Genomic DNA, 9,805 nt, shown 5'->3' on the forward strand with positions numbered 1-9,805 from the left:
GAGTGCTGAAGCTCCTGGAAGATATTGGTTTCATCATGCATTTTTTTTGTAACTTATGTGCTTGAGGCAGTGTTTGACACTGAGTGGAAGCCCCACAGCTTGGCCTGTCTGACTGGCTGGCACACTTCAGTGATTTTCCTTTCTCTTCCCTGTTAGCCTGCTGAGATCTTTCAGAGCTGTGTCTATAGCTCTCTGTGAGTGGTGGGCCCCAAACAGATGTCAGCCAAGGTTTCTCTTTGTGCATCTCCTCAGGTACCACACCCTGTGTTGTCCTTGGGCTGCTACATGCCATGTGCTTCTCATGAGGTCATTCAATGTATTGTATCCAAGCTATATTTTATTAACAATACCAGTCATAAGACATTTCTCTTTTCTCATATAGAATTCAGCAGACAATGAAGAAGAGGGTAAAGTTTAAAGCAAGGGAGCTGGTATGAGAGCTCAGGCGTCTATGGGCTAGATTGGGAGATTCTCAACTTAAATCCATATGAACAATGTTTGGTGGAAGCCTAGGCTCTGTCATCCTTAGGATATGTAGAAGTAGGCAGAACCTGTCCATCAAGATCACCTCCAGCTATCTATATTTATAAATTTGGGAAGCCCCTGGGTGAGAACAATAGGCTTGCAGAGGAGACTGATGTCTCAAGGACACAAAAATCAGAACAAGTGAACTCAGGAAAAAAAAAATCACAAGTCAGTGAGTGATAAGAACGGAGCATGAAGCAAAAAAAAAAAAAAACACAAGCACACTTAACATTTGAATGGGTGTGAACCCTGTATCTGCCAAAGAACCAATCCTGCTGAAGAGCCTGGGCCTACTTCCCAGTGTCTTCTTAGGTCCACATGCAGGGAGAGCAGCTCCTCTGCCTGGCCTTCTGATACTTCTGCTATGGTCAGGACCATGAATGAACGCAACAAATTTAACAGAGCCCAAAACTTAGCAAACCCCTAGATATTGGCACAACTGACTCCCTGATGAAAGCACTATTTATGCTGTGAAACTCATTCCATAGTCACTACTTCAGTCGGCCATAATGAAAACAAGACCCAGTCCATTCAGGTCCATAGTTCTGGAAAAATATCTCAATGTATAACCCTTGCCTTTTGGCCTTGGCATTTCTGCCTTTGGCCTCATGTTCTGGGTAACTGAAGTATGTCGATCCAGAATATGATTTTGTGCTTGAAAGTTAACTCTGAGAAAAGCTCAGTTATCCCCTGGGATGCAGAGGACCTGCTCAGTGTACTTTGCCAGCTGGTTAATCAAGACTTTCTATTGACTTAAACCCATGTTCCCAGCAATCTTCTCTGGTGGAAAGCCCTCAACACAGATGTTCTATGAAGAAGCCCAGTCCATGTCTCACCTAGCCCCAGTAGTTACTGACACATACAGGCCTCCACTCACCCTAGGGTTCTCCTCTTCCGGTGGGGGCACATTCTGTGCCCATGGGCCTGTTGGCTTTCCCTGGTTGCCTGTTGCTAGAACTGCTCCATGGCCCTGGGTCTTCATGTGTGACTCCATCTTCTGGATCTGTTGGCTTTGATTTCCTGAATCAGATGCAAACAAAAGATTTTGAACCAATGCAATTAAGCATCATGACATAACAAGAATACTTGGCCTGAGCCACCCACCCGGGTCTGCAGTCCCCAAGACCAGGACAGATCAGAGGAAGCAGCAGTTCCCTGGCCTGCGCCGTTTCCTGGAACCCAGCCTGCCCTGCGCCCTGAGACCAACCCAGTCCCCCTGCCTGCACCATTCCCCAAATCCCACCCCAATCTGAGGCACAGGAGACAGTACAGATTAGAAGGCAGCAGGAAAACCAGCAGACTCCGGCCATCCGGGACCATGAGCTCTATCTACAACCCCAGAGACATATTTCCATCAGAGCCCACCAGGCCTCCTAGTAACAGAAACTAAAGGGCTAGAGGTCAGCACAAGAACACCAGCAACAAAACTCAGAGCTGAATGGCACCCCCCAAAACGCAGATATCCTACCACAGCAAGCCCTGAGGATACCATCACACTGGAAGCACAAGAAAACAATCTTAAATTCGAGATTATGAAAATGATAGAGGCCTTAAAAGAAAAAAAATAATCACTTAAAGAACTACAGGAAAATACAACCAAACAGGTGAAGGAATGAAATAAATCCCTAAAGGAAACACAGGAAAATACAATCAAACAGGTGATGGAACTAAGTAAATCCCTGAAAGAAATACATAAAAAGACAACCAAATGGGAAAAGGAAATGAATAAAACTGTCTAGTACCTTAAAATGGAAATAGAAGCAATAAAGAAAACACAATCCAAGGTAATCCTGGAGAAGGAAAATCTAGGGAAGAGAAAGGAAACTATAGAAACAAGCATCAATAACAGAATACAAGAGTTGGAAGAGAGAATCTCAGGTGTACAAGATATGATTGAAGAAACTGATACATCAGTCAAAGAAAATGTTAAATCTAAAAAGTTCCTGACACAAAATATCTAAGAAATCTGGGACAATATGAAAAGACCAAACCTAAGAATAATAGGAATAGAAGACTCTTAACAATAACGATAGACTACCTCAGAATAAAGGGCTAGAAAAAGGCTTTCCAAGCAAATGGACACAAGAAACAAATGGAGTAGCTATTCTAATATCTAATAAAATAGGCTTTCAACCAAAATTAATCGAAAGTGATGGGGAGAGCACTTCAGACTCATCAAAGAAAAAAATTGACCAAAATGACAACTCAATTCTAAACATCTATGCCCCAAATACAAAAGCACCCACATTTGTAAAAGAAACATTACTAAAGCTTAAATCACACATAGATCCACACATGCTACTATCAGGAGACTTCAATACACTTCTCTCACCAATAGACAGATGACAGATCATTGAGACAGAAACTAAACAGAGAAATAACGAAAGTAATTGATGTTATGAGTCAATTGGAACTCACAGATATCTACAGAACATTCCATCCAAACGCAGAAGAATACACTTTATTCTCAGCACCTTATGGGGCCTTCTCCAAAACTGACCACATACTCAGACACAAAGCAAGCCTCAACAAATACAAGGAAACTGAAACAGAACGTTGTATTCTATCAGACCACGATGGATTAAAGCTAGACTTCAACATAAATAGATGCAATAGAATGCCTACAAACTCATGGAAACTGAACAAGTCTCTACTTAATGATCACTGAGTCAGGGAGGAAAGAAAGAAAGAAATTAAAGACTTTCTAGAATTCAATGAAAATGAAGGCACAACATACCCAAACTTATGGGACACAACGAAAGCAGTGCTAAGAGAAAAGTTCATATCATTCAGTGTCTTCATAAAGAGGAGAGAGTTCATACTAGCAACTTAACAGCTCACCTGAAAGCTCTAGAAAAAAAAAAGGAAACAAACACACTCAAGAGGAGTCAACAGCAAGAAATAAATCAAACTCAGGGCTGAAATCAATAACCTAGAAACAAAGAGAACAATACAGAGAATCAAAAAACCAAAAGCCGGTTTTTTGAGAAAATTAACAAGACAGACAAACCCTTAGCCAAACTAACTAAAAGGAGGGAGAGTATCCACATTAATAAAATCAGAAATAAAAAGGGGGATATAACGACAGACACCAAGGAAATCCAAAAAATCATTAGATCATACTTCAAACACCTATACACCACAAAATTGGAAAATCTAAATAAAATGAATGATTTTCTTGCCAAAGTTAAATCAGGTTAACAATTTAAATAAACCCATGCCCCTAAGGAAATAGAAGCAGACATCAAAAGCCTCCCAACCAAAAAGAGCCCTGGGCCAGATGGTTTTAGCACAGAATTTTACCAGGCTTTCAAAGAAGAACTAATGCCAGTATTCCTCAAAGTATTCCACAAAATAGAAATGAAAGGAATATTGCCAAACTCATTCTATGAGGCTACAGTCACCCTGATACCTAAACCATACAAAGACCCAACAAAGTAAGAGAATTTCAGACCAATATCCCTTATGAACATTGACGCAAAAATAGTCAATAAAATACTTGCAAACTGAATCCCAGAAACACATCAAAAATATCATACTCTATGATCAAGTAGGCTTCATCCCAGGAATGCAGGGATGGTTCAACATACAAAAACCATGTAATCCACCATATAAACAAACTGAAAGAAGGAAAACCACATAATCATCTCATTAGATGCTGAAGGCCCTTGGCCAAACCCCTTCATGTTTAAAGTCTTGGAGAGATCAAGGATTCAAGGCACATACCTGGACCCAATAAAGGCAATATTCAGCAAGCCAATAGTCAACATCAAGTTAAATGGAGAGAAACTTAGAGCATTCCCGCTAAAATCAGGGCCAAAACAAGGCTGCCACTCTCACCATATCTCCTCAATATAGTACTTGAACTTCTAGTGAGAGCAATAAGACAAGTAAAGGAGATCAAAACTAGACAAATTGGAAAGGAAAAAGTCAAAGTATTGCCATTCGCAGATGATATGATAATATACATAAGTGACCCTAAGACACTAAGTGACACCAGAGAACTCCTACAGCTGATAAATACCTTCAACAAAGTGTCTGGATACAAAATTAACTCAAAAAATCAATAGCCCTCCTTTATAGAAGTGACAAAAGGCCTGAAAAAGATATTAGGGAAACAACACCCTTCACAATAGCAACAAATAATATAAAATATTTTGGTGTAATTCTAACCAAGGAAGTGAAAGACCTATATGACAAGAATTTCAAGTCTTTGAAGAAAGGAACTAGAGAAGATTTTAGAAGATGGAAAGATCTCCCATGCTCTTGAATAAGTAGGATTATCATAATAAAAATTACCATCCTGCCAAAAGCCATCTACAGATTCAATGCAATTCCCATCAAAATTTCAACAAAATTCTTTACAGACCTGGAAAGAACAACCATTAACTTAGTATGGAAAAATAAAAGACCCAGGATAGCCAAAACAATTCTGAACAATAAAAGAACTTCTGGTGGTATCAACATCCCTGATTTCAAGCTATACTACAGAGCAATAGTAATAAAAACTGCATGGTATTGGCATAGAAACAGACAGGTTGATCAATGGAACAAAATTGAAGATCCAGAAATAAACCCACACTAATACAGGCACTTGATTTTCAACCAAGAAGCCAAAACCATACAATGGAAAAAAGAAAGCATCTTCAACAAATGGTACTGGTCTAACTGAGTGTCTGCATATAGAAAAATGCAAATAGACCCGTATTTATCACCCTGCACAAAACTCAATTCCAAGTGGATCAAAGACCTTGACAAAAACAAAACAAAACAAAACAAAAAAACAAACAAACAAACAAAAAACCATAGACTCTAAATCTGTTAGAAGATAAAGTGCGAAAAAGTCTGGAACTTACTGGCATAGGAGACAACTTCTTGAACAGAACAGCAACCGCACAGTCTCTGAGATCAACAATTAATAAATGGGATCTCATGAAACTGAGAAGCTTCTGTAAGTCAAAGGACACTGTCAATACAACAAAATGGCAACCGACAGATTGGGGAAAGATCTTCACCAACCCTACATCAGAAGACTAATATCTAAAATATACAAAGAACTTAAGAAATTAAACATCAATAAATCAAATAATCCAATTAAAATATGGGCTACAGAGCTAAACTGAGAATTCACAACCAAGGAATCTCAAATAACTGAGAAGCACATAAAAAATGCTCAATGTCCTTAGCCATCAGAGAAATGCAAATTGAAACCACTTAATCATAATTCCATTTTACATCAGTCAAAATGGCTAGATTAAAAACTCAAGTGATACCACATGATGAAGAGGATATGGAGAAAGGGAAACACTCCTCCATTGTTGGTGGGAGTGCAAACCTGTCCAACCTCTCTGGAAATCAATCTGTCAATTTCTTAGAAAATTGGGAATAGTTCTATCTCAAGACGCAGCTATACCACTCCTGGGCATATACCATAAAGATGCTCCACCATACCACCAAGACACTTGTTCAACTGTGCTCATATCAGCTTTATTCATAATAGCCAGAAACTGGATGTCCCTCAACCAAAGAATGGATAAAGAGACTGTGGCACATTTGCACAATGGAATACTACTCATCTATTAAAAACAAAGAAATCATGGAATTTTCAGGCAAATGGATGGAACTAGAAAAGATCATCCTAAGTGAGGTAACCCAGACGCAGAAAGATGCACATGGTATGTACTCAGTTATAGTGGGTACTAGATCCGCAGTACAGAATAAACCAGACTACAATCCACAGACCCAAAGAAGCTAAGTAACAAGTGAGGAGAATAGTAAGTCAGTCTGACTCCATGGCAGGCTTCAAAATTGGCTTCAGATTGAACAGACCTGGGTTTCTATTTCTCAAAACATGAAACTACAGTCCATGTAAGCCAGATATTGTTTCCAGCTTTCCCTGAAAGCTAGAAACAATAACTTAATAAAGTTCCCAAGCACTTGACCAATCAAATTAATGGTCAGTTAGAAACACGCTGCCTAGCTAGTCAAAATTACACTTCATTACCTGGGCACACTTTGTTACCTGGGCACTCCCTGCAGTCCCCCTAACTGCACACCAATCATGAGTTCCCCTGTATCCCTACCAACCAATCAACATAAAGATCACCTAACCACACTGGGAAATCCCCTAACTGTCTTTAAATTGAGCCTTTAAATTGCCCCAGCATGCTGGCAATTTCTGTAGAGTAAACACTCCTTGCTTTTGTATACTACCTGAGGCCTAGGTCTTCTCTCAGGGATTCCTGGACCTAGTAAAAGAAGGGCCCAATGGGTGGTGCTGGAATGTCACTCCGAAGGGGAAATAGAATAGACAGCAGAAGTGGATTGAGAGAGGGAACTGTGCAGGAGATGGAATGGGGATCAGATGTGGGAAGAGGGGGTCTAAAGCAGGATCTCTGAGCTGTGCACACCAGGCAAGAGGCTGCTCTCAGAAGGCCGGCTGCAACTGGAGTGGAAAGTTCCTCCCCAGGCTATTTACAAGGTCCAGTCAAGATTGTGGAATCCATGAAGTCATGTAATCCAATTATCACTTTAAGAGGAACACCTGATCTTGAGGCAGGATCACACAGGCTTTAGTCTGGATCTTAACTACCCTGAGGAGGAAAAAATGGAGATGACCACACACTCTAAGTGCCTCATTTTAGGCAGACAGATGAGTAGAGGCCACAGCAGAAGGCCAGAACCTTGGCTTCCACTGCATAATGTATGTTTGCATGGAAGGTGAAAATCTGGGGACTGGCCCATAGACACCTAAGCACTCACAAGGGTCACCTTGCCATCTAATCCTCGTCATCTGATCCACTCAACTGATTCCTCTTACATTTAGATATTTCTCAGCATTAAAATGAGCCTCAACCTACAGTGTGTTGACTTAGTGCTCATCAGTAGGGAGAGGAACCTAGTATTCTACCAGCTGAACCACCAAGCACATGAGTGAAGCTGCTATACTGGCAGCGAATTCTCTAATTCCTATGATAACATTTTGCAGTGCCATTGCCAAAGATGTGTAGTGAGACTGTATCTGTGAGAGAGGGTTGAGGGGAAGAATACACATGGAGAAAGAGGTGTGTGGGAGTAGATGGGAAGCTGGATGGGGCAGGGAAGGGACATAGGGGGGAAGGAGAGGTGGAGGTAGAGGAGGAGGAGAAGCAGGATAGAGTTAGAGACACTTGCAAGGGAAAGGCAAGATGAGCGGCCCAAAGAGAATGTGTGGAGGAGTTAGGGGAGCGGGAAATGTGGAGAGCAGGGAGGGAAGGATGAACACAGGGAAGTAGAGATAGAGAGATAGTGATGAAGATTGAATCATAGACAGAGAGGGGGTGAAGAGAGAGAGGAGACGGACAAAGACACTAAAACAAAGCGGACTGGACTGAATACAGGGTGTGGCTGAGACCAGAGCGGCCCTGCTTTGCCACACCCACGCCAGTGTCGCCATAGTAGCATAAGCTACAGGGCGGGGGATATGATTTCCCCGGAAATAATGCCCCCTGGAAGGTCCCTGGCAAACTCATCCCACTTGGAAAAGAGACGTGTTCTGAGATTTCTACGCTTCTTCAGTTGTGGCTCTGGGGCTGGAATAATAAATTCTTTGATCTTTCCCTGTGACACCTGAAACAGCACAACTAACTTTATAAAAAAAATTATTATTAGTAGATTGTTAAAGGCTTTAATAAAAATAAGTTTAAGAAAAGTAATGAATTAAATTTAGTATTAATAGGCATTAAGAATAGTAAAATCATAATAGGCTCCTTCTTAAGAAATAATAGCATGAGAGGTGCAGCTGGCGGGAGTTTCCCCCTCCCTTCAGTGCCTTGTTCCTAGAGAAGATCATAAATCTTAAGCAGGACATATGGGAGGAGGGTTAACAAAGGTGTAGTTAGATTTTGTTATAGAGAGGGACTTTGGCAGGCATCTGACTTAGCTCCTGACTTTCCTCTTCATTGGTTAGCAATAATGAAACTATATTTGAGGTTTCTTTTCCTTTGTTGACTCTGATCAAAAAGTTTTTAGGCCAAGATTATTTGTGGGTACTGCTTTATGTTTGATTGCATTTTGAGTTAAAATGTAAACTTTGTATTCTTGGTAAAAGTCTAAATGTTCTGGGAAGTATGCCAATTTTAAGGTGCCTTTTGTGAAATCATTATAAAAATACTAGCTTGATTTCAGTAAAGTGGCAGCAGAGTCAAAACCATCAAGGTGTCTCTGTCTGTCAATTCTTCGCCGAAACCGTGTCTTCCTGTCTAAAGCCTTGTTCTCCCGCGGACGACGGGAGCCCGACTGGGCCGGTCCGTGGCAGCTGTTTTTGTTCAGTGCTGGGCTCCTGGACTGCTGTTTTCTTGCTCTTTTCAGCTGAATCTTTTAGTCCAAGTCTGTTGGCAATGGGAGGGAACTGCCTATCCTGGCAGGCCTACAAAACAGTCATTGCATTGCTCTCCACTGATGCACTGGTAGAGTTGACTCTTGGTTTACTCGGGAGATTCTGGATAGGCCGTGTGTGATGCCAGAAAGCTTTCTCCTGTGGGTCCCAGAAGCTGAGTTTGGGATTCTGTCTTGTCCTAGCGGTGAGCAGGATTCTGACTGGGCTGCTTTTTCCCACTGGGACCCTGGGCTTTTGACTCTGTGTGAAATGCTTCACTGACTCCATTCTTTTGGGGACCGCAATGGTTTGTTGATGCATGGTACCCTGTAGCTTTTGATCCAGCAGGTCTTGTGAGGCTGTGTTTCCACCATTCTGCCTGAGCACTGGCTTGGGGACATCAAAAACAGCCATGTTCTGACCTTCTTCCTGCCTGGAAGGCAAGATGCAGGAGGCATCAAAACTTTGGATGGCAGGGTTTCCAGGGCACACCTGCATCCCAGGAGACTTTCTGGAGGGTAGACTGCCACTGACCTCCTCCTCTTCCCAGGAATGAACCTGGGCATCTGTGAGGGTTATGGAAAAGACAGATATATGGAAAGATTAAGGGAACTGTGTCAGGGTGGAAATTCCTCCATTTGTATGGATGTGCCTTCTTTACAGGTACATATCGCTTGTCCTTAAGCATGATCTTGGATTTGGCTATGAAGATAAACACCTCTAATTCTTAATCTAGATTCACTCTTGGCCACACCTTTGCTGGAAGCCTATATAAGAATTTGGGAGGAGGAAGTTTTTGCTCTTTGCCTGTTTGCAGTAGAAACTGGAGCCTATTTCTTCGGGACACTAGCATCTAATGAAGACAAGCTGAGACACCGTGCTGCATAGACTGATGAAGCAGACATTTTTCAGACATTTTGCCCC

The sequence above is a fragment of the Meriones unguiculatus genome, chromosome 4 (genome assembly GCF_030254825.1).
Source record: "Meriones unguiculatus strain TT.TT164.6M chromosome 4, Bangor_MerUng_6.1, whole genome shotgun sequence".
In the NCBI taxonomy this organism is placed as follows: domain Eukaryota; kingdom Metazoa; phylum Chordata; class Mammalia; order Rodentia; family Muridae; genus Meriones; species Meriones unguiculatus.